Genomic DNA, 27,311 nt, shown 5'->3' with positions numbered 1-27,311 from the left:
ATATCTCAAACTGATATATCTGAAAAGTATTTTTGAGAATACTTCTGCTTCACTACTTTAATATGAAGAAACCCTAAGCCGAAAAACATCCTAATTTGTTGTGGAAATCATGCTATAGTCGACCGAACGTAAGAAAAGTGGTGACTGTTCCTTGGAAGAACAACCTAGACGACCAGAAAAGTTTGAAGATAAAGAACTGTGCTCAAAGAAAATTGATGCCAAACATAAGAAAAGTTCGTAGGATCTTTGAGAGTCCCTCTAGTATTTATTTCAAAATATTTAAAGCAGCCGGACTCATTGAAAAGCAAATTGGATACAGTAAGTATAGAAGCCAACACGGGTTTTCATGTCGTGTTTAGCTGCTTAAATGCAGCAAAAGGAAACAGTTTTTGTATCAGATTGTGATTGATGGTGAAAAGTGGATCCAATGCGACAACTTTATAAGCAAAAAATCATGTGTGAAACCCCTCCAACCAGCCATATCAAAGGGTAACTCAATTATCCAAGGCGAGGTAAAGCTCTGTATTTGGTGAGATCAGAAGGCCGTTCTCAATTATGAGCTTCTAAAACCGACTGAAATCACTAATATAGCACTCAACCGACAATAGGTCATCGAATCAAATAAAGCAATTGCTGGAAAACGCTTGGTATTTCGGACAATAAGTTTCCATCCTGACAACGGTCGCATCATGTGGCAAGACCGCTTAAGAACTATGTGAAAAACCTCGGCTAAGAAATTTTATTTCATCCGCTTTATAGGTCAGATCTTTCACTTCTAGCAACAATTTGGTTTAGTCGACGCCGAACGCCTTTACTGACATGCCATTCACATTAGAAAAGAGTGTTAAAAATTGACTTGATTCTTTGAAATCACAATTGCCAGAAATGAACTGATTTACATACAATTTTCTTCCATATCTAGTTACCTATGGTATTCAGATTTATATCCTACTTCTTCTTTCGCTCTGAAAATATTTTTTTTGCGTTCTGACTATGATTTCTTGTATTAATTTAGACATTTAAAGAGTGTTTACTCTAGAGAAAATTTCGGTGGTCTGAGATCCACTTTTATATTGATTAGCCCATAAGTGTTCTGACTAAGTCCTGGAACTTCGACACGCGACAAATTTCTAAAACTTAACTAACTTCAGACATGCGCTGACCGTCATTCACAGTGGAGCCATAAACAACTTCACCGACTCTTTTTCAGTGAATGACGTACTTGGAGTCAAACCATTACCCATTTTAGAAGACAAACTCGAGTTCCAGCGAGAATCAAAAGTGGCCCTCGCCCAGCTTTATTCTGGATACTGGATAGACATCGACATAGACATAGACATAGACATAGACATAGACATAGACATAGACATAGACATAGACATAGACATAGACATAGACATAGACATAGACATAGACATAGACATAGACATAGACATAGACATAGACATAGACATAGGCATAGACATAGGCATAGACATAGACATAGACATAGACATAGGCATAAACACATGGATGTAGACTTTAAGATTCACTTTACGAATCAAAAAAAAAAAAATATATTCGTTAAATCTCTGATCTATGGAGTGCTTCTAATACTTTGACCGTTTCTGTACAAGTAAGTTTAAGTTTAATATATGTGTATATACATACATACTTTGGTTATTGATGAGCTTGTCTGCTATTTTTTGTATATAAAAGGAATACTATATATCTGTGTCACTGTCTGATCTTTTGCTACAAACGATGTGGTCACTTTCTATTGTTTGACTAAATGACTTTATTTGTCTATTTTCTCATTTTCTCACTTCTTATCAATATACTAGCCTTTTTTGCCCACTTTGTTACTATTTTTTCTTCTATATATTTATATTTATTTAATTCATTGCGTTCGCCTTTGTTGCTGTGCATCTTTAGTGTGTGCATTGAAGTGCTAATTTTAGTGGTATAAATAAGTGAAAATTAATTATAACATTAAGCATTGTCAGTGAAATCTTCCTAATGACGTCAAATTGCTATAAATACACGCAGATGCTAAGCAGTGAGTTTAGTAAATCATTCAATGAAGAACTCGGGTGGTGAACTCGGTAAATACATGTGTCAAAGACTGTCTTTGAAGTGAGTTAGCACCAAAGGGACTGCTACTAATCTCACTGAGATTTTCTTGTTAAATTATTCAGTTAATTATATAGATGAAAGGTAATTTGGTGAAATGAAATCGATTGCTTCTACAAAAATTACAATAACTATATCTACCTATAAGTTTCTTTTGGTTTAATCGAACTCACACGAGTTTAACATGAAATTAATATTTATTTCTTCCCGATATGTTTGAAGATAAGTGCAATTGGCAACTGTATAACTCAGATGGAATGTATTAGTGTTTTGTTGGTACACTCTTCATATGAACGTATGCGAAGTTTCATTTCAGTCTATCGGTTCATTCTTTGTTCACAAGCCATTTAGTGTCGCCGCGTCACAGTATTTGTTTACAATGGAAAAAATTTAATATTATTTATTTTTGGAAAGTGTAGCACCAAAAGAAATTCACGAACGAATGTTAAAAGTGTATGGTGATTGTTCACCTACAATTAGAATAGTATAAAGATGGTTTGCTGAATTTAAACGCGGTCGTACAAGCCTTGAAGACGATCCAAGTGAAGGACGTCCAAAAAGCGCATCAACACCAGAAATCATAGCCAAAGTACAGGATATGGTTTCCAAAGATAGTCGATTGACTGAGAGAGATTTAGTAGAGGATCTACACATCTCATTAGGCAGTGTGAGCCATGTTTTAAGTGAAATTTTGGGATTTAGAAAGCTGTGTGCACAATAGGTGCCGCATTCATTAATAATGGAACAATAGCACATTTGAATGTGACTTTCTCAGCAATATTTGGAGCGTTTTAAAAAGTTTAAAGTGGATTTTGTGCATCGATTCATCACTATAGATGAGACTTGGGTCTATCACCATGATTCTGAATGAGTGGTGTGAACCTGATTGTTCGGCTTCGAAAACAAGAAGGTTATGACAGTTTTTTGCAATGCGAGAGGAATTTTGTTTGTGGATTATTTGAAAACTGGTAAAACAATTAAAACTGAATTTATTGCCTTTTGGACCAGTTGAAGAAAAAAGTTTGTGAAAAAAGACCCGGTTTGCAGAAGAAAAACACACTTTTTCATCAGGAAATTGCACCGCGTCACAAGAGCATTTTGACAATGGCTAAAATCCATGAATTAAAGTTCAAATTGTTGGAGTATCGACCGTATTCACCAGGTTTAGCCCCCAGTAACTTCCGTTTATTTCCAGAACTCAAAAAATTTATGCGTGGCAAGCATTTTTCATCAAATGAAGAGGTTATAACGGCTGTTGAAGCATATTTTGCAGACCTTCCAGATTCTAACTTCAGGATTGGGATCTACAGATTGGAGGATCGTTGGAGCAAGTGCATTAATGTTCAGGGATATACTGAATAATAAAGTGTGTTTTGAATCATAACTAATCATAATCATTTCCTTATCAAAAGACAAAACAACCTGGTGTGGCCTTAACGATATGACACTGACACTGTCAACGAATGGCACTCAAAAAATGAGAATTCAAAACCGTTTAAAGACCTGAAATCCGTCCGAGACGAGTCTTATAAAGGGTATATAGAAAATTGTTTTAAGCAATGGCATAATTGTATTGGCTCAGAAGCCTCATTTGAAAATAAGGACTTGGATTAAGTTATGTCTCTTTTTTCTGAACCACAGAAATGTGGAATGACGGCATATACTACGTATGTAGACGATAATAGGGTGATAGTATAGATATAATCTTATTAAAATATAGTAGTGTTAAGACCCAAGTTAGTTTACTAGAAAGTTCGATTCAAGTTAAGAACAATCTCGTTCTGATTTTTGAAACATTTCTAGCCTAAACTTTTTTTTTTTTATTAAGACTATAAACTGGGTATTGGACAAAGGAAAAAAGTGAGAAATGTATTTTCGGCGGAGTTTTTAAAAGAAAATGTTAAATTTGGTGAACTTTTCTCACGGTTTTGTTTGTTTTTAAATATTTATATGTAGTAACGAGGACCTGTGGAAAATCTTGACCACCAACAGTGGCAACAAAGTTTCGAGAAAAATGCGTTTCAAGTTTTTGAATGACCTCTAGAGCACAAATTCCCAAGACTATATTGCCAGAGATATTACTCGGATCAATTTAGGCACTAAGGATAACATTCTCGAGATGTTACAGAATTAGATACGAAAGTAAAATAATAGATTTTTTGAAGACGTGAAGCTGCGAAGCCGTGAAATTGAAAGATATTTTAATCAAATCAGGCAGATATCTTATGCTGATAAAAAACGAATGTGGTTTAGTGCTAAAAATTTACGTAAACGGTTCAGTACTAATCTAAGTAGTGGTACTTCTTTCAAGAACTTTTATTTAACAGGTACACGTGTGTAGTGTCAATCTGTCTTGTTACTTTTCTTCAATATTGTTTGGCATTTCATCAAAAAAAGACTTACGCCTGAAGAACATTTACAAATCGTTCAACTTTATTATGAAATTTCACGTTCGTGTTTTGCGCGCTTTACTCAACATAATCGGCCTACTGAACGTACTATTTGCAACAACATCACACATCTTGAGAACTAGCATTCTTCTTCTTCTTAATTGGCGTAGACACCGCTTACGCGATTATAGCTGAGTTAACAACAGCGCGCCAGTCTTTTCGCAATGTGGCACCAATTGGATATCCCAAGCAAAGCCAGGTCCTTCTCCACTTGGTTCTTCCAACGGAGTGGAGGTCTTCCTCTTCCTCTGCTTCCCCCGGTGGGTATTGCGTCGAATTCTTTCTGAGCTGGAGTGTTTTCATCCATCCGGACAACATGACCTAGCCAGCGTAGCCGCTGTCTTTAAATTCACTGAACTATGTCAATGTCGTCGTAAATCTTGTACAGCTCATCGTTCCATCGAATGCCATATTCACCGTGGCCAATGCGCAAAGGACCATAAATCTTTCGCAGAACTTTTCTCTCGAAAACTCGCAACGTCGACTCATCCGTTGTTGACATCGTCCAAGCCTCTGCACCATATAGCAGGACGGGAATTATGAGCGACTTATAGAGTTTGGCTTTTGTTCGTCGAGAGAGGACTTTACTTTTTAATTGCCTACTCAGTCCGAAGTAGCACCTGTTGGCAAGAGCAATCCTGCGTTGGATTTCCAGGCTGACATTGTTGGTGGTGTTTACGCTGGTTCCTAAATAGACGAAATTATCTACAACTTCAAAGTTATGACTGTCAACAGTGACGTGAGAGCCAAGTCGCGAGTGCGACGACTGTTTGTTTGATGACAGGAGATATTTCGTTTTGCTCTCGATCACTGCCAGACCCATTTTCTGTGCTTCCTTGTCCAGCCTGCAGAAAGCAGAACTAACGGCGCGGGTGTTGGGGCCGATGATATCAATATCATCGGCATACGCCAGCAGCTGTACACTCTTATAGAAGATGGTACTTTCTCTACTAAGTTCTGCAGCTCGAACTATTTTCTCCAGAAGCAGGTTGAAGAAGTCGCATGATAGGGAGTCGCCTTGTCTGAAACCTCGTTTTGTATCAAAGGGCTCGGAGAGGTCCTTCCTGATCCTGACGGAGCTTTTGGTGTTACTCATCCTCAGTTTACACAGCCGTATTAGTTTTGCGGGGATACCAAATTCAGACATCGCGGCATAAAGGCAGCTCTTGTTCGTGCTGTCGAAAGCAGCTTTGAAATTGACGAAGAGGTGGTGTGTGTCGATTCTTCTTTCACGAGTCTTTTCCAAGATTTGGCGCATGGTGAATATCTGGTCGGTTGTTGATTTTCCAGGTCTGAAGCCACACTAATAAGGTCCAATCAGTTTGTTGACGGTGGGCTTTAATCTTCCACACAATACGCTCGATAGAACCTTATATGCGATGTTGAGGAGACTAATCCCACGGTAGTTGGCGCAGATTGTGGGGTCACCTTTCTTATGGATTGGGCATAGCACACTTAAATTCCAATCGTTGGGCATGCTTTCGTCCGACCATATTTTACAAAGAAGCTGATGCATGCTCCTTATCAGTTCTTCGCCGCCGTGTTTGAATAGCTCGGCCGGCAATCCGTCGGCCCCTGCCGCTTTGTTGTTCTTCAGGCGGGCAATTGCTATTCGAACTTCTTCATGGTCGGGTAATGGAACGTCTGCTCCATCGTCATCGATTGGGGAATCGGGTTCTCCTTCTCCTGGTGTTGTACGTTCACTTCCATTCAGCAGGCTGGAGAAGTGTTCCCTCCATAATTTAAGTATGCTCTGGACATCAGTGACTAGATCACCTTTGGGGGTTCTACAAGAGTATGCTCCCGTCTTGAAACCTTCTGTAAGCCGCCGCATTTTTTCGTAGAATTTTCGAGCATTACCCCTGTCGGCCAGCTTATAAAGCTCTTCGTACTCACGCATTTCGGCCTCTTTCTTCTTCTGTCTACAAATGCGTCTCGCTTCCCTCATCAACTCTCGGTATCTATCCCATCCCGCACGTGTAGTGGTCGATCGTAACGTTGCGAGGTAGGCAGCCTGTTTTCTCTCCGCTGCGACACGGCACTCCTCGTCGTACCAGCTGTTCTTTTGCACTTTCCGAAAACCAATGGTTTCGGTTGCAGCTGTACGTAAGGAGTTTGAAATGCCGTCCCACAGTTCCCTTATACCGAGTTGTTGACGAGTGCTCTCAGAGAGCAGGAGTGCAAGCCGAGTAGAAAATCGTTCGGCTGTCTGTTGTGATTGCAGCTTCTCGACGTCGAACCTTCCTTGTGTTTGGTGGCGCGCGTTTTTTGCTGCACAGAGGCGGGTGCGAATCTTAGCTGCAACAAGATAGTGGTCCGAGTCGATGTTAGGATCTCGGAGCGCACGCACATCTAAAACACTGGAGAAGTGTCTTCCGTCTATCACAGCATGATCGATCTGGTTGGTAGTTTTTCGATCCGGAAACAGCCAGGTAGCTTGATGAATCTTCTTATGCTGGAATCTAGTACTACAGATAACCATATTTCGGGCCCCGGCGAAGTCAATCAGCCTCAACCCATTTGGGGATGTTTCGTCGTGGAGGCTGAATTTACCGACTGTAGTGCCAAAGATACCTTCTTTGCCCACCCTGGCGTTAAAGTCGCCAAGGACGATTTTGACATCGTGGCGGGGGCAGCTCTCATAAGCGCGCTCCAAGCGCTCATAGAAGGCATCTTTGGTCACATCGTCCTTCTTTTCCGTCGGGGCGTGGGCGCAAATCAGCGATATGTTGAAGAACCTCGCTTTGATGCGAATTGTGGCTAGACGTTCATTCACCGGAGTGAATGATAGTACTCGGCGACGGAGTCTCTCTCCCACCACAAATCCAACACCAAACTTGCGCTCCCTTATATGGCCACAGTAGTAAATTCATTACAGGATAATATTCAATCGAATGGACCACGTTCAGTACGCAGAGAAGGAAATATAGCAGCCGTAGCTGGGGGTGTTCACAAAGACCGTGGAGAGTCAATTCGGCGCCGTTCGCAGTAACTCGACCTGAGGTTTGGAACGACTTGGCGTATTTTACGTCGAGATCTTAAATTGAAAGCATACAAAATATAGGTGGTGCATGAACTGAAACCGTTCGACCTTCCCAAGCGATATCGCTTTGTTCTATGAGCTCTTAAAACGTTCCAAGAAGATCTGGCGTTTGTTTTTAACAAGACGACTGTACTTGCCACACATCGCTTCAATTTTAATGACATGTGCACAGGTGGCCCTTTGTATTTCATTTAGTTTCCTAATAATATGTTAGTACTCCATGAAGCAATTAATGTTCAATTTTTATGTGCCGCCTGTGATCTTTGCAAATTGCGAAATTTAAAAATGTTCAGTTGAATTTTGTTCTAAGCATATACTCTAAATTCCTTTCAAATATATCATTTAGCTGTAAATATTTAGATAATTTTTTCAGAAACGCGTATTCACATATCATTCTCCTGTCGTAAATTCATTTTTGATTTAGGAAAGGGTATACCTCATATTTTGCAGCAAGCGCTGATTTAGTCCAACCCACTTTTTTGCTCTTTTTCAAAAGTCTTTCGCTTACCTTATTACCACTGGAATACGCGCACTCTCCTACGATCACACACACACTTACAAGCATATAAATTACTTACACTATTCACTCACATTTGCACTATTTTTTTAGATTTTTTTGTTTTTGCTTTTGTGGTTTCTACTCGCGGCACACGTTTAGTGCTCAGCTTTTTCTAGTATCGTTAGCTTTTCTGCAATTTATGTTCTTCTTCTTTACTCTTGCCATATAACATACTTGATTATGTTTGTGCGTGTGTGTTTGCTCCAAGTATATTGTAGCCGGAAACTTTCGGCCGACGAAAGTGTGTTTGTGAGTTATAGCTAAAAAGCAAGAAAAATCGTGTACAAAAACAAATAGCGCGAGTACACAACAGTTTGCATGTAAACAAATGATTTAGTATTCGTACGCTCTGAAATCCTTAAAATTGTTCAATAAACTGTCTTACACCGAACGGCCGAAGAGCTACTACTAGTGCGGCACCGTCATAGCTCTACACATGCACAAGCATACTCCCCGGTGCAGGTTTGTTGGGAGGGATGAGAGCGCATTGCACTCGCACATCCAAATGAGCACGACAGCTCTTTCTACTATAATCGCAAGTGAGCGACACTCGTAAGTCTCTAAAATCTTGTCGCGCAGCAATTTGTGCGCAGAAAAGTGGAATATTTTTGAATTTAGTCAGAGAGTTCAATATTTGCGTGACAGAACGATGATTGCTCAAGTTTGAAGTCACTCAAATTCTATAGAAAGCTCAAAATGGAATTACTCAGATGATGAAAGGTACTCACTCAAAATAGAAACATATTTTTATTTTTGAAATATATGTAGAGTTTTTTTGCTTCACAATAATTAAATTAATAATATTTTGGATTCATCTGATTGCATTTCCAGACGTGGCACTGACTAAGTACTAACCACAGTCGACGCTGCTTAATTAATTCCGTGATCAGATCCGTAGTTCATAGAGTCCCAAGTATTGTGTGAGTGGGAAACTTTATTTAGTATATTAGGAAGGTCGGAATTCGGATGAAAACTAACATCCTGTACTTTCTTTGAAAAATTCTAAGTCGGGGAAATACTTTTAGGAGTAGGCAAAAATTTATACTAGTTGGTCGATTGTTTGAAAATAAGAGGCAGAGCGGTAACCAATTAAGCCTCATCCAGCAGCTTATAAAATCCTGACTTTTTTCCATCCCAACTGCGCGTTGTCTCTTAAGTTGGAGCATTGAGAAGCATGAAATAAGCCCGGTCCCATCCGGCCGTTGGTGAAATCTTAGCAGTAGTTGCCCTGTGATGACGCATAGATTGTGACTGAGTTTCCTTTTGTTCAAAGGCAGAAGCTTTTTGACTGTCCACTATCAGCTGCCATAAAGTACCTTAATACCCTGTTTTAATATTAATTGTGTTCCAAGATCTGTACTTGTATAGTCTCGAGCGTGGACACTTATCTGCCGTTCTATTCTTATAGGTATGTCTCGGCACACAGATGATCCAACTGAGGGTATAGTCATTCACTCCTTACTTATTGTAGACGCTACTGATAGTGAATGAATTTCCCTTCTTGCAAAAAAGATGTTCTTCTATTTTCGCCGGATTAACCTTTGACGTTCGCATGCTACCTGAAGTCCAAGGTTGTGTACGATTTTTCCTTTGATAATCTTGTGGCAGATGCTTTTCATTATTTTTAGGAAGAAGTATGTTTAACTGATGGGTATATAAAATTTTGGCAAGAAGCAGTTTTCCTTTCTGGTCTCGGTATGAAGAAAACGTTGTCCTCCTCCACCTACTTGCCATACAGTAGACAGTAGATCTGTACTATTTTGCGGTAGAGACACCAGAAAAACTAAAATTCTGTATATTGTTATTTATAGCCGCCGGAAGACGAAAGTTTATAGAATTGACACTGCAATATCATTGTAAAATTGTTAACTTATTCAGTGTGTTCACGTAACTGTGGTAGATCGGAAGGGTTAGCCATATTTTGTATAAGCCACCACTTTGTAAAATTTTGATTTTTTACACCGTAGATCATTGTACGAACAACATCTTCTAGTCGAGGTTTGTTTTAGTTTTTAGGTTATAAATACATATATGAGATTAGGTTAGTCTAGAAGGCCAATGAGGCACACATAGACCAGTTTTGGTCCTTTGTGATACCAGTTGGAGTTCAGTTGCTAGCTCCATGAACAGTAGTCATCCTTTAGGATGGCTGCGCTTGACTCGTATTTTAACCGAACTTTTGCCTTCACTATCGATACCTCTTCCATTGTATAATACCGTGGAAACCCCAGATGCTTAAAGCGTAGTCTTGCCAATGCGGGATGCTCCATTGTTTTCCTGGTGGCCTGCTCTAGACATTTCATGCAGTTTTTTCGATCTGACAGCTCCATCCTGCGGGCGTGTGGCGCCCCCATACAGTGCCCAGTTAGTATATCGATCATGTTCCTACAGTCTCTATTATCAAGTGCCAATTGGAATTTACATCCGATCTACCGCCTCACGCCTGACTTTTGCATCTAGGTACCTCGTTACATTGGGTTTTGACTTTCTTTACCACGCTGTTTAGATCTTCGTATGGACAATGCTGGGTTTTTCAATGCTGATTACATTTTCGAGTGTTAGCCTTACACCGTTCTTGGCAATTTCCTCGCGCTCGATACCTTTGCGACCTGGCACCCTGTAGAAGTGAAATTGCTTGCTTTTAGCAACATTTTCCACTGCTGCCCTGCCTCCCACAACACTTCTGACCGATATGCGATATCGGTCCTTGAGAGAGAGTTGTGTCCCATTTATCGAAGGCAACCTCCATAGAGGATTTTTGTGCATCCTTGTGAACACAAGAAGATCCCCGTTTTTCGGGTTTAGAACCAAACCTGTTTGCGATGCTCAATTCTGTACTGTAGAGTGGTGGTCATAATACTGCTAATGTTCCATAGATACCTACCCGGTATTAAGATGGCAATGTCGTCAACATATGCCACTATATTAGGCGCTTTGCCGTTTTGATCCTTAAGGGTTTATTCTCCCCGATTGTTCAAAGGAGCAGAGATAGCACTGCACCTTGCGGTGTACTCCTACAGACTTGCTTGGTTATTCCAGCGGCATTCCATACTGCTCTTATCCTTCTAGAGGTCAAGGCTTCTGTTCCAACGTTACATAGCAGGATCAACACCTACTGACTGGATACTATTCAGAATAGATTCCGTTGAGACGTTGTTGAACGCTCCAAAAATTTTCAGAAATGCTCCATTTTTCTTATATTCAAGAACCCATGGATATGGATATACGACTTAAATAGAATTTGGAAAAAAATTAGTTTAGCCAAATTTAATCTAAGAAATATTTATACTCTAAACAGGGTATATTAAGTTTGCGACGAAGTCTATAACACCCAAAAGGAAGCGTCGGAGACCTTAAAAAGGAGACCCTAAAGGTATAAAAAAGTTCTTGTATAGAAAACTTTCACATTTGACAATGTATCTTCACAAAAGTTGGCACATGCTATTTTCTAAGATAATAATGTAATCTCCGAAGAAATTGATCAGATCGACTCACTATAGCATATAGCTGCCATACAAACTGAACGATCGGAAAAAAGTTCTTGTATGGAAAACTTTCACATTTGACAATGTATTTTCACAAAAGTTGGCACAGGTTATTTTCTAAGGCAACAATGTAATCTCCGAAGAATTTGTTCAGATCGGTTAACTATAGCATATAGCTGCCATGCAAACCGAACGATCGGAATTAATGCTGGTATGGAAAACTTTTGCATTTGACAAGATATATTCACAAATGTTGGTACAGGTTATTTCCTAAGGCTAACAATGTAATCTCCGAAGAAATTGTTCAGATCGGCTTACTATAAAATATAGCTGCCATACAAACCGAACGATCGGAATCAAGGGCTTGTATGGAAAACTTTCGTATTTGACGTGGTATCTTCACGAAATTTGACATGGATTACTGCTTAAAGTAAAAATAGAATCTCCGAAAAAATTTTTCAGAACGAATTACTATAGCATATAGCTTCCATACAAACTGAACACATATTTATTAAAAGAAATGCACCTGTGGAGGGTATATTAGCTTCGGTGCAGCCGAAGTTAATGTTTTTTCTTGTTTTTACTATTATCTTGTATACAATTTTAAGATTTAAAAAGCTGTTGTATTGCTGTGTTGCATTCTAAACTCTTACCAACTTTAAGCTTTAATTGCAACAAAAACTCACTCGACTGGTTAACAGTTGGTAATTCTCTCCAATTTCCAACTCCTTTTCACTTTCCTTTCACTTTCAAAATAGACGCACTCACTTATTTACCGTTGAGCTTTCAGCAGCTTTTGCGTAGTTGTAAAAGCTTGCAACATATCATGTGCACGGACACGAAACGTCAACCGACTAACCGACTGGCCGATTAATGTGCCGACAAACCCACACTCCCAGTTTTTTGCCGCATTCGCTGCCACGCTTTATTGTGTTGCAAAGCCGACGTATTTCGAATTTCTACTTTCGATTTTCCTTTTTTTCCATACACGCCAATTCTCTTTTGCTGGCGCTGCGCTGTGTGCGCTGTCGGATTTTTGTTGTTGTCTACATTTCTATTGCTTGCTAGCGAAAGGTATGCGCTGCCTTGCTAGGTTGCGACACTCGTGCCGAGTAACAGTCTCGTGCGTTGCGGAGAAACAAGTTGCGGGCCACCGCAGCAGCAGCTTGTAACGCGGACTACTCTGTAGAATAATGGCCAAACGGCGTTGGGCTAAAAGTGTAGATACTTGATAAAGAAAGAATATAATTGCAAGAGAAATTAAGTAATTTCTGCACAGTGCGGTGACTACTAGAAAATTTTCTAAGATTTTATTGAATTTCTTTTTGTTTTTGTGCAAGCGCATTCGTTTTTTGGTGAGAAAATCGGTGTGCGGTGCTTGAAGAAATTAACATTTTGTGGAAAATTTTGTGAAAGAAGCGCTTTGCAGGCGTATTTCGGTCAAAAACTAACAATAGCATGAAAAAGTAAGCAAAATATTTTATTGCTATTAGTGTTATTGTTGTTGTAGAGCGAAATTTTTAAGCAAAAATGGTTTTTCGCTAAAGAAATGCTTGTCTTGAAAAGTTTAAACAGAATTTTTTATATAATCAAGTAATAAAGTAGGCAAAACAAAAACAATGCCAGCAGCGGCAAAAACAAGAAATGCTATAACAACAACAAAAATGGTAAAGGAAAAACAACAATAAAGCGCGCAAGCAAAACGAGTCACCAAAAACACATTTTTGGGTGTGTGAAAAGGATATTAACGAGGCACACCAATACACTCAAAACCGACACACACACACACACACACACAAATACATAGACTTATGTGTATGTGTGTTCGCTTTTAACACAACACAACTACAATGACACCAACACGCTTGCCGCACGCAACGTCAAGTGCGCGGGTGTGTTTTACAGCCAGCCTCGTAGCGGTCACCGGGGCGTATGAGTAACAAAACTGAATATCTGCTTTATTCCCACAGCCAATGTGTGCCAGTATCAAATTTATATGTATATGCATGCAGCAAAGTGCTTGCGCGTGTTTGTGAAAATGTCCAGGTGGAGTTAATGGTCAGCACCTAAAGTGTGTAAAAGTGTTGTTGTTGTTGTTGTATATCTCTCGTGCATACTTAGCTGGGCGGTGTAGAGCCCGTAGCTGCCGGAATGTTTGTTGGTGGAGAAGGTTGCGCTCACTTAATAGCGCAGACGATACCAGCGATGAGTTCGGGCGTATATTAGTGTGTGTATGTGTGTGTGTGTGAGTGGCTTGTGAAAGGTTAGCGTAAAGGAAACGCGCAAGAAGAGTGGTGAAATAAAATGGTTCAATTGTTCGATTAGCTGATAAGGAGTAAAGGATTTTATGTGGCTGGAATGTTAAGTAGTAAAAACTGACGTCGGAAAATTGATAGCGAAAAGAAAAAAGCGAAATAACCCAAAAATTCTTGAGCGTATACTTGCCAGTTGAACATTTTTTTCTCGCATGTTACTTTCAAATTTTGCGTTTTCTTCACTTGCACTTACTTATCTACAGCGCTTAGATATAATAATAGCGCGAATATGGTGCCAAAGCGCATAGACGAAGGAGAGCCAACGCAATTTAGTAAAAAAATTTGGATGCAGAGTTTAGTGTTGGTTGGCTGGAGGTGGTTAGTTGTGTGTCATGTGGCGTAGTGTGAGAGAAATATTGTAGACAAACAGCGCTGAATGTAACGACTGCAAAGATAATAAAAATAAAAATCGTTAAATGCAACTTTACTAATTACTTTTTTTTTAGATGAGAAAGCGCAATTTATGTGGTGCTATACAATATTATAATATTTAAATAAGTAATAACTATATTTTCATATTTTCATATTTATATTTCTTTGTATTTAATATTTTAAAAAATTATAATTTTTTTTTTATTTTTAATATTTTAAAAAATTTTTAAAACATTGTGTTTATTTGATATTTACAAACTTTATAACTTTCTTAGGTTTTTTAATATGAATTTTTTTTTTTTTAATTTGTTTTTTCAACATTTAACATATTATTATCAAAATTTATTATTTTCCTTTTTAGTTTCTAATATTATCAAAATTGTTTTTAAAATTTTTTTTTATATTACACAATTAATATTTTTAAAAATTTATAATTTGTTTTGAATTTAAATAAAATTTTTTTTTAACTTTTTGTATTTAAAATTTTAATATTTTCAAAATGTATAATGTTTTCAGTTTTTAACATTTTCCAAATTGTTATACTCTTACAAAAAAGTTGCTGAGGAGAGTATTATAGTTTTGTTCACATAACGGTTGTTTGTAAGTCCTAAAACTAAAAGAGTCAGATATAGGGTTATATATACCAAAGTGATCAGGGCGACGAGTAGAGTTAAAATACAGATGTCTGTCCGTCCGTCCGTCCGTGCAAGCTGTAACTTGAGTAAAAATTGACATATCATGATGAAACTTGGTAAACGTATTTCTTGGCTCCATAAAAAGGTTAAGTTCGAAGATGGGCAAAATTGGCCTACTGCCACGCCCACAAAATGGCGGAAACCTAAAACCTATAAAGTGTCATAACTAAGCCATAAATAAAGATATTAAAGCGAAATTTAACACAAAGGATCGCATTAGGGAGGGGCATATTTGGACGTAATTTTTTGGAAAAGTGGGGGTGGCCCCGCCCCCTACTAAGTTTTTTGTACATATCTCGGAAACTGCTATAGCTATGTCAACCAAACTCTATAGAGTCGTTTCCTTCAGGCATTTCCATACACAGTTCAAAAATGGAAGAAATCGGATAATAACCACGCCCACCTCCCATACAAAGGTTATGTTGAAAATCACTAAAAGTGCGTTAACCGACTAACAAAAAACGTCAGAAACACTCAATTTTACGGAAGAAATGGCAGAAGGAAGCTGCACCCAGGCTTTTTTTAAAAATTGAAAATGGGCGTGGCGCCGCCCACTTATGGACCAAAAACCATATCTCAGGAACTACTAATCTAATTAATTTTACAGCAAAATAATAAATATGTAAATGACGGATAAAGAAATTTCGATTATCATGCGAGAGTATAAAATGTTCGGTGATACCCAAACTTAGCCCTTCCTTACTTGTTTTACTTTTGTGTTATACAAATACATAAATCCTTTGCTAGTGCTAGCGATTCCGCCGCATTTGAAGATTCTACCCATCTCGCTTGCCGGTGGATTTCCATCGGCTTCCCCGATCCTATTGCTCGTAGAATTCTCGTTAAAATGTAGAACTTTCTAATGGAATTTCCGTCTTATTCCTGCATTTTCATCGCCCACCCGGGACAGATTTGGGCATCAGTTTCGACATCCCTTTGCCTTTGTCACCTTTCTGTCAACGTTTGCGTTTTTCTTTTTGTCCATGAGCCGCTGTCCGTCCCCCTGGAAGGTAGTCACCTTCGATGATTCCAAGGTTGTCTCAGTAATGAAGCAAAGGCAAGGATTGACTCACGCCCTTATGAGCTGATACGTTCAGAGCTGACCAGCGCAAAGAATTAGTCGTCTCAACTTACACCTACCGCCAACTTAACAACGAAGGGGGAGAACGTACTCTGAAACCTGTCCGGGTTTTAACGGGACGGAGGCGGTTGCGACATTAGCCCGTCAGCCTTTTCTAATGAGTGTTACCCCATGATACCGAATGCCGCAACCACCATCGCAGAGTCTATCGAAATCCTATAGAGTTAATCTTATTCAGAATCCAGTTCCAAAGCTAAAGTCGTCCAGGAGCTGAAAGGCCGGGAAGGCCGGGAAGGCCGCATGTCATTTAGCATCACCCAGGATGCACGAACTTGAAGGCGACCTGCACTATTTTTGATTGACATTTTGTTGCTTATACACTAACTTAGTTTCTATATAATATATACTCTGCATCATGATCGAGTTATTCTATGTATAAAAACCACCTACATTATTCAAAGAACCTATATGGGATATATGTATGTAGACTCAAACAAAGAGTATTTTGAATATAAGGAAAAGTACCTGGAGACGAGGATACTATTATATTAGGAGTTGGGGCTTATACCGATTCTATTCATAATCCCCTAGTGAGTGAACGTTGTTTTCTTTGCGAAGAAAAGAGTGGAAAATGGCTTCCGAAGTATCAGTCCTTTGTTATTTTAACGGAATCTATCATTTACAGGTCACTAAAGTCCAGGCTGCAAATGTCTGGATAATCAACCAGTTGTTTTATTCCCCAACATGACGCTGATTAAATTGTCCGTACTTATTGGGCCAACCAGGTCTTCTACGGGCGTGCGTTCTCGTTGCCATCGCATACATTCAAAGAATGTGTGTTCAGCGTAGTCTTTTGTGTAGCCACAACGGCTCTTCTACTTTTCCCATTCAAAGGATGTACTTTTGGAAGTATCCGTGACCGGCCAATAGCTGGGTTGTGTAAAAATCGACTTCTCCAAATGTACGGCTTGTCCTTAAGTTTAGGTCTTTTAATTGTCTGGCCGTCCATCTGCCGCGACTATTATTCCTCATCTTCATTGTCATGTTGCTATTGTGTCTTTCTTTATTTGTCCTATTGCGCTCTTGTTAATTTCGAATGTTTTCTTTAGCTCTCACAGCTTTTTCCTTTCGCATGCCAGATGATTAATTGTGGTATTACCGCTTATAACTATTTTTGCATCGTCCGACACTGTTCGGTAGGCTGATGCAACTCTGAGAGCTGCTGTGTGGTGCGCTCTGGTCACTATCTTCCGCCGGTTTTCAGTAAATAGTTTGCAACACATATTTCTCTCTTTTTACATATGACAAACCATAGCTTTCTGGTATTTTTTCAAAAAGCCTCAACTTTTGCGTGCGAAAAGTTTGACAGCATGTGACAAATTGTGTAGACCTATGCGTGGGGGCAAGAATCTAGGCTTATTAAATCATAATATGCCACAGATTCATAGTGTCACTAATATACAAGTATACAAACACACATTCACCGGTATGCACACAAACACACCTACCTGAAAGAAGCATATAGGCATACTGCATAGAAATGCTGACAGTAGCAATCACATTGACAATTACTTGACAACTTTGCCATGCCAACTACTTGGGATTGCAACAAAGTTATGCGGCAGTCATCGTCGTTGTTATTGTTGTAAATGTTGTCGCCATTGCAACATTGTCGGTGATTTCTCAAGTGCTCATTGAGCGCTTGACTGCAAAATGGCGCATGAAAAATGCATGAAATGAGCCTACGGCTACGAAATGACCAATATCTTAAATTCAAGCACAACAACAGCAACAATTACAACAAGTGAAGATGGTTACGCTGTGATACGAATACATTGATTATGCACACACAGTTACAGTCGCTGAATGGCAGAAAAATGTGTGAATAGACACTTATTGAATTGCCAGCGAAGCTGTGGTTAGGGTGAAGGAGAAACTAACGGTAAATTGACTTAACTGTCTTAAAAGTGCAAAACTCTTTAATTCATTGTGAATTAAATATTTAAAAAATAACTATATCATATTTAGCGCAAATATCTTGTTGTTATCCCTATTTAAGAGGTCTGAGAGCTCGAAAATCTCTCCGTGGTTCTGAAGAAGATATGAAACTGTAACGAAATTACGTTACATAACAAAATTTTGCCAAGCTCGCAGTGCATAAAACGCTACCACAGTGGAGTCACTAACGTTTTAAATATTTTTCTAGGTTGCTGGATGTAATGTTCGACTCATTTTAAACAAAAAAATATTAAAATGTTGCCACCTGTTGGTTATTTTTAGTAAAGCAAAAGTAAAAAGAAGCCCTAAAAATATTTATCAAGATCAAAGTTTTCAAGAATATATAAACATAAGTGAAAGAAGTAAGGAGAGGCTAAGTTCGGGTGCAACCAAACATATTATACTCTTGCAACTTGCATGAATCAATGCCAGGGAAATACGTTAAGGTGTAAAACCAATCACATAGAGTAAAGTCAGCCGGATGTTCGAAAATCCTGATATTAATTATTTAGGGGATAGGTCAAGTTTTCGCTCAAATTTATTTATTTTAGGCACAAATATGTACTGTTATGAATAAAATACACTTTCTTATTTTCATTGGGATAATTCACATATTGGGCGATATATGCAGTACAAAGTCACCCGGAAGTTCGAAATTCCTTATATTAAGTATATGGGGGCTAATGGAAGTATTGGTACGAATCAAGTAATTTTGACACACTAACATACCATTATAACCGAAGGGTGATCCCTTAATTCCAGTTATATATCGGGTGATTTTTTTGAGGTTAGGATTTTCATGCATTAGTATTTGAAAGATCACGTGGGATTTCAGACATGGTGTCAAAGAGAAAGATGCTCAGTATGCTTTGACATTTCATCATGAATAGACTTACTAACGAGCAACGCTTGCAAATCATTGAATTTTATTACCAAAATCAGTGTTCGGTTCGAAATATGTTTCGCGCTTTACGTCCGATTTATGGTCTACATAATCGACCAAGTGAGCAAACAATTAATGCGATTGTGACCAAGTTTCGCACTCAGTTTACTTTATTGGACATTAAACCAACCACACGAATGCGTACAGTGCGTACAGAAGAGAATATTGCGTCTGTTTCTGAGAGTGTGGCTGAAGACCGTGAAATGTCGATTCGTCGCCGTTCGCAGCAATTGGGTTTGTGTTATTTGACCACATGGAAGATTTTACGCAAAGATCTTGGTGTAAAACCGTATAAAATACAGCTCGTGCAAGAACTGAAGCCGAACGATCTGCCACAACGTCGAATTTTCAGTGAATGGGCCCTAGAAAAGTTGGCAGAAAATCCGCTTTTTTATCGACAAATTTTGTTCAGCGATGAGGCTCATTTCTGGTTGAATGGCTACGTAAATAACAAAATTGCCGCATTTGGGGTGAAGAGCAACCAGAAGCCGTTCAAGAACTGCCCATGCATCCCGAAAAATGCACTGTTTGGTGTGGTTTGTACGCTGGTGGAATCATTGGACCGTATTTTTTCAAAGATGCTGTTGGACGCAACGTTACGGTGAATGGCGATCGCTATCGTTCGATGCTAACAAACTTTTTTGTTGCCAAAAATGGAAGAACTGAACTTAGGCATTTGATTGGCACTTCGTCGTGGAAGTCGCTTCTTCACTTTCCGAACCATCTCACGTGACGTTGCAGTCTTTTGATGACCACCTCCATGGCGTTTTGCGATGCTACCAGTATCATTGTAACGAGTGATGATGCGATAAACAAAAACTGTATTCACATTAAGGTGTTTGAGCTCACGAACAATTGCTGGCTGTGATATTCCAGCTAAATATAAAGCAATCACACTATTACGTTTGAATTCCATGGCTGTTCACTTTTTTTTTGCGTTCACTTTTTCGGCCGAAATGCTTGAAAAAGTTGCCCAAAATTGGACTTTCCGAATGGACCACCTAAGACGCAGCCGCGGTCAACATTTAAATGAAATTATCTTCAAAAAGTAAATGTCATGAACCAATCTAACGTTTCAAATAAAGAACCGATGAGATTTTGCAAATTTTATGCGTTTTTTTTTAAAAAAAAGTTATCAAGCTCTTAAAAAATCACCCGATATATCACACATTGACCTATATTTTCAATCAAAAGTTAACTATAAGTACTGGCGTTCGGTACCTAGCAGCGTAAACAGGTTTTGTTGGATTTGTACAATTTTTTGTCACAAAGTGGCATATACTAAAGGCATTATTCGTGCTAAGTTCTATACCGTTATATTAATTATAACGAGTAAGTATAAGAGTTAGTGCAATTTAAAATTGTACTTTATAGGAGTTAGGCGCAGTTATTGTCCGATTTCTCTTATATTCACAAATTTTGTCGAAATTGGTTAGTCGGGTCCTGAGATGTGGGATTTTATCACAAAGTGGGTGGTGCCATGCCCATCGTCCAATTTGTACCACGGCCCCTAAAAAGCTTTATCGTACTATCCCGTCGGCAAATTGGTGAATCTGCTCTATCAAAAACGCGCACTTACGAGTGATACAGAGCAATCTTCAAGGAAGTCGGGAGACCGTCGAAGACATGCCACCTGGATCCCACCAATCATCCGAAGTTATGTAGCTGGCCAAAGGCGCGCCAAAAACCGAAAACCACACCAAAGCCGATCAAAAGTGAAGGTAATGCTCATTGCTTTCTTCGATATTCGTAGTGTCGTCCACTATGAATACGTTCCAACTGCTCAAACCGTCAACAAAGAGTATTATCTTGGTGTTATGAGGCGCTTACGAGACGCTTTCCGTCGTAAACGTTAGAGTTTGTGGTCCAACAATTCGTAGATTCTTTATCATGATAACGCACCATCGCACAAAGCTATCATTGTGAATGAATTTTTGGCCAAACACTCAACAAATATCATTGAGCAAGCACCGTATTCAACTGATATGGCCCCTGTACCTTTTTCTTATTTTCCACACTGAAATATCCACTTCGGGGAACATGCTTGGACTCAATTGAAGGCATCAAAACAAATTCGAGGCGAGAGCTGAAGGCCATCCTTGAAAGTGCCTATAAAAATGTTTTGACGATTGGAAGAAGCGTTGGCACATGTGCATCGCTTCAAATGGATGTTACTTTGAAGGCGATAAAATAAACTTCGATGATGATTGAAAAACTAAACTTCGTGTTTCAATTAAAAGAAAATAAAATAGAATATTAATTTCAGTTATAGTGTAAATAAAATTAAATTAAAAAACTAAAATATATAATTTTTTCATCGCATGTCAGTCTCTTATATTTCGAGTTCATTTTGTAAAGCTCACTATCTTTCAATTGATTTGTATATTATTGTAACTGAATCTTTTTCGTTTTTAACTTTTAATATTTTTGATTAATAACATGCCATTAACTTATTTTTAAATAAAAAATTTCTATACCGCAAAAAGTATCGCTATAAAGTGTAGTCAAATATGCGCAATACTTGAAAATTTTGAGTGGTAAGGTTTGCGTGGCCACGAGTGCACAAGTTTTACTATAATAAAACTGACAAGGTAAAAAAAATGAGGTCCAAAATTGAAGAAAAAATGAAAAATTAAGGTTGCCACCTTTTGGAAAAATTCAAGTTTACAAAAACAAAGATGACAAAGTAACCTCCCAATGTGAGTGTTGCCAAATTCTCAGAAAATTTTAAGCAAATAAAAAATTGTAGTGATTGGTAGAAATATACCACTGTTGACCAAAAATAATAGAGGTTGCCACCTTTTAGAAAAATTTAAGTTTGCTAAAAACTGATAACAAAGTAACCACTCAATGTGAGTGTTGTCAAATTTTCAGAAAATTTTAAGTAAGTAAAAAAACTTAGTTGATTTCTATCACTGTGGGAAAAGTTTGAGGAATGTTTAATAGTGTTTATATATTTGCAGGATGTTGCCACTTTTTTAATATTTTCATGCAATAGTATTTAGGTGGTAAACCAATTAAAACAGTATAAGTGCTATACAACTTAAACAATATGAGAAATCCAACATTTAAAAAATGTGTGAAAAGAGTTGCCAGATGTATAGTTTTATAAAGCATTAAATTGATAAATACATATGCGGGAAGTTGCAATAATCCATTTATCAAATATACTTGAGAAAAATTTCTCTGCGTCATGTTTTTAATGAGTTGCCACCTGCTTGTAATTCTAAAAGTAGATAAAATTGAATCAAATAATCATATTGATGAGAAAATTGAGGCTTATCTGCCAAAGTAGCGTTATATTAGAAGGTTTATCGGTGAAGTTAATTTTAAGCAGCGTTGCCACCTGTTAATTTTTTATGTAACTTGAGTTCATAAATGGATTGTTGCAAAATTGGCACTAAAACATTCTTCGTGAAAACCTTCTGTCGGAAATATGAAAATTTGAGAAGTGTTGCCACCTGTTTGGAATTCATAAAAGTAAATCAAAGCCAATAAACAATCATATCGTTGACTACTAAAATGAATTTGAGGCTAATCCAACAAAGCGAGACTTATCTAACAACTTAGCGAGATTTCTAGTTGAAGATAATTTTAAGAAATGTTGCCAATCTGTTATTTTTTTAACTATGATTGGTTGTTTTTTTTTCAACTTTGATTGAATAAATGAATTATTGCAATATTGGCATTAAAATAATCATGTTTGAGAAAGATTTCATTCAGCCAGGTTTTTGAGATGAGTTGCCGCACTTTGGAATTAAAAAAAAGGTTTTTCGAAGAGTTGCCATCTATTTTAAATTCAAACTAATATGTCAATCTCAAGCAAATAACAATATTATTAAGAAATGTTAGCTGTATTCGAGATCACTGCTGATTTTCAAAATGCTGTGCTACCAAAAGGCAGACTCAAGGAATTTACGATAAAAACAAACTCACATGTATTAGTGAAAGAGTAAATACATATTAGAGTATAACAGCTGATGCTTTTCCGCCGCTGAAAAATTACACAAATAGCGGATACTACTAACACACAATTTTCAAAAAAAACATAACACGTGTGCTATTTTGGAGAGGCGTAGCAAGCTGAGCGAAACCCCCACCAGAGAGAGCGTTTTAAACCAGTCGTACATATGCACATATGTACGAGTACAGCGAGCAAACTTTAGAATTTCGCCACCCCAACAAAGTTACGCAATCTCAGCTAACCACTGACGAATACAACTAAAATAGCATACCCATTAACAACAACAACTATAGCTATATTAAGTAGAAAGCCGCAATAAAAACAAATATAGACATGCGTATTGAAAAGTAGAGAAGCACACATGGAAAAATACACACAAGCAAATAGAGGTATGAAGAAGAGGAAGCAGAAAAAGAAGAGGGTGTAGTAAATATGCAATTCGAATTAATTGTTTTTGTGGGAGAGAGCGCAAAAATGAAAATGGGACGATTTTGAAAAAGAATTCAGGCAGCTACTTGAAATTGAAAAAGTAACAACAACAATTTAAATTAAAAAAAGAAACAACAATAATTTAAATTAAAAAGAAACAACAACAATAATTCATTTAAAAAAAAAACAACAACAATTTAAATTAAAAACAACAAAAGTAAAGGGTAATTTTGTGGCGCACTGCTGCGAGTTTGCACCGGATTGTAGCAAGCGCACGCATATCCTGAGGAAATTCACGGCGTTTACGCACACATATATTAATAAAGTGCATATATATACAAATACATATGCATACACCCACACATAAACACATATTATATAGACAATTCTACAAAGCGACATACACATGAACACATCCGCGTTGGGCCGAAGGTGTCTGACAGGGTCTGGTTGCTTTTCGCAGGCAGGAAACTCAGGTGTGTGTGTGAATGATAAGCGGAATTTGATGATAGGAAAGGTGAGAAAAACTGTAACTTAAAAGTGATAATAAACGTTTGTGTAGATAAAAAGAAAAATTAGTTTGACGATATAAACAATTTTGATGGCATTGGAGTGGTTTTTTACAGCAAATTTACAGGCGTTATAAAATGTTGTTAAATAAAGGGTGTGAGTAATGAAAAATCAGAAGTGATATATTGAACATTTAGCGGAATATGAGCATAAAATATATACGAAATCAGAATAATATGTGTGTATATTTATACATATGTTACTGATACTTAATACTATGGAGGCAGAAAAAAAGTTTTTTTCGCAGTAATATCTCCAAACAATGGTCATATGTAAGAATTTTTGGAAAAAAAAAGAAAACATGTTAATTTTGACTGCACCGAAGCTATATGTAATACCTAGACAAGTTAAACTTTTATAGCATAAAAAAGTATAGTACACTGATCTTTATCTTGAGTTTGATCGTTCAGTTTGTATGGCAGTTACATGCTATAGTGGCGGCCATTCTCAATAATTTCTGCGGGGATTGTAGTGTTATTTTAGGTAATAACTCATGGAAAATTTCGTGAAAATATCTTGCTAAATAAAAAAGTTTTTCGTATAAGAGCTGGATTTTGATAAGTCAGTTTGAGTGGCAGCTACATGATATAATGTTTCGTTATCAGTGATTCTAATGACGAAGCAGTACCTTGGGGAGAAAAGGGCGTGTGCAAAATTTCAGATCGATTTTCCAAAAACTAGTTTCTATATGTACAGACAGGTTGCCCGGCCGACGGCTAAATCGATTCAGCTCGTCACGTTAATCGTTAATGACGTTTATATACAAGTACATACTATACTGTATAGGGCCCCCCTTTCACAATATAAAAAACACCTTACATTTTTAAAGAAAAAACTCAAAAATTTCAAATTTAATGGTGAATGCTTATAATCTTTCGAAAAACATGCTTTCGCCTTTACTTTTTGAAGATTATCTCTTGGCCTCGGCAACGTCGCTGATGGCGCATCCGTAGAGTTTAATTTTCGATGATTCGTTCGAGCATGTCGATTGGTAACTGGCGAATGACAAGCGTGATGTTTCTCTATAAAGCCTGAATCGAAGCGGTATTGTACGCATAGACCTTAGACTTTACATATACCCACAGAAAAAAGTCTAAAGGTGTGCTATCACACGATCTTGGTGGCCAATCGACCGACCCAAAACGTGAAATTATCTGCTCACCGAAGTGTTCTCCCATAAATCCATAGATTAATGCAATGTGTGTTTAGTGGAGCCTTCTTGTTGAAACCAAATGTCGTCGAGGTCACAAACTTCAATTTCAGTCATCAAATGGTCTGCTATCATGGGGCGATAACGGTGTTGTTGTTGTTGTAGCGGCAGAGTTCTGCCGAATTGACAGTTCTTGGCTGGATAAAAATCCGGGTCCGTTCCGGTTACGTAGACCCGACTGTCGTGGGAACGGGGGGCGATAACGGTCGCCTTTGACGGTTACGTTCTTATCGCCATCATTTTTAAAGAAATATGGTCCAATGATTCCACTGGTCCACAAACCAAATCAAGCCTTTGTTGTTTTCTGGATGCGATAGCAGCTCTTGAATCTCTTCAGGTTGCTCTTCGCCCCAATTGCCGCAATTTTGCTTGTGTACATACCCATAGAACCAGAAATGGGTCTCATCGCTGAAAAAAATTTGTCACGAAAACGTCGGATCTTCAAGAGCCCATATAGCCAATTGTTATTAACACATTAAGCCATATGCATTGGTTTAAACTTTTAGGTTTATTAAAATCTGCATTAACCTTTACTTCCGAAAAATCTGCACTAAAAGTTCCATTTCGACATAGGTTTAACTAACAATTCTTACTACATTCGCTTGAATCATTCAACACTTTACTATGTTTTGAGTTTCTTTTTGATTCTTAATAAGTAAGGAAGGGCTAAGTTCGGGTGTCACCGAACATTTTATACTCTCGCATGATAAAGTGATAATCGAGATTTCATTATACGTCATTTACATATTTTTTTATTTTGCTGTGAAATTAATTAGATTAGATCAATTTATGTACTTTGAGTTTTGAATTGTATTTTCATTTCCTAAAGTACATACAAGTATTATACAGAGAGCATCAGATGGAATTCAAAATAGCGTTATATTGGAAGAAGACGTGGTTGTGAACCGATTTCACCCATATTTCGTACATGTCATCAGGGTGTTAAGAAAATATTATATACCGAATTTGATTGAAATCGGTCTAGTAGTTCCTGAGATATGGTTTTTGGTCCATAAGTGGGCGATGACACGCCCATTTTCAATTTCAAAAAAAAAAACTTGGGTGCAGCTTCCTTCTGCCATTTCTTCCGTAAAATTTAGTGTTTCCGACGTTTTTTGTTAGTCGGTTAACGCACTTTTAGTGATTTTCAACATAACCTTTGTATGGGAGGTGGGCGTGGTTATTATCCGATTTCTTCCATTTTTAAACAGTATATGGAAATGCCTGAAAAAAACGACTCTGTAGAGTTTGGTTGACATAGCTATAGTAGTTTTTGAGATATGTACAAGAAACTTAGTAGGCGGCGGGGCCACGCCCACTTTTCCCTAATGCGATCCTTTGTGCCAAATTTCACTTTAATAAAATTACGTCCAAATATGCCCCTCCCTAATGCGATCGTTTGTGCCAAATTTCACTTTAATATCTTTATTTATGGCGTAGTTATGACCGTGTATAGGTTTTCGGTTTTCGCCGTGGCAGTGGGCCGATTTTGCCCATCTTCGAACTTAACCTTCTTATGGAGCTAATAAATACGTGTACCGAGTTTCATCACGATACCTCAAATTTTACTTAAGTTACAGCTTGCACGGACGGACAGACAGATATCCGGATTTCAACTCTACTCGTCACCCTGATCACTTTGGTATATATCTATAACCCTATATCTGACTCTTTTAGTTTTAGGACTTACAAACAATCGTTATGTGAACAAAACTATAATACTCTCCTTAGCAACTTTGTTGCGAGAGTATAAAGATTTCAATAACTTCAGTATCACCATATGATATCACATCAAATCAAAAATCAAATATTTGTAAAATATATCATTTTATTGGTCTTATACATACATATATATTCACAAAAGAGTGGCTGAGTAGTAAAAAATTACCAAAGAAGTAGGAATAATACTTTAATTATAAATTTATCATACAATTTTTTTCTGAAGGATTTAAAAGAGTCAGATTGCAAGGACTGTAAATTTTTCTTAAAAAACTCTGCCTTTGTCTTCAGTAAAAGTTCACATAACACATGACCCATGTTTTTAATCATTAGATATATGTACATATATGGTAAATCAATTCATAA

General features: G+C 37.8%; 1 protein-coding gene across 2 annotated transcripts in view; it reads left to right on the top strand.

The window, feature by feature from the left end:
- Positions 1–12,793: 12,793 nt before the first annotated feature.
- LOC120768909 overlaps positions 12,794–27,311 on the top strand; it is a 28,931-nt gene continuing 14,413 nt past the window's right edge. For both annotated transcript variants that reach the window (XM_040095674.1, XM_040095676.1), the window contains exon 1: positions 12,794–13,115. The gene's annotated coding sequence lies outside the window, so the exon portion shown is untranslated. The remainder of the gene's footprint in view (positions 13,116–27,311) is intronic.

The sequence above is a fragment of the Bactrocera tryoni genome, chromosome 2 (assembly GCF_016617805.1).
Source record: "Bactrocera tryoni isolate S06 chromosome 2, CSIRO_BtryS06_freeze2, whole genome shotgun sequence".
Classification (NCBI taxonomy): domain Eukaryota; kingdom Metazoa; phylum Arthropoda; class Insecta; order Diptera; family Tephritidae; genus Bactrocera; species Bactrocera tryoni.
Note: the sequence above shows the minus strand (reverse complement) of the source record. Positions and strands in the feature narration are given on the sequence as shown.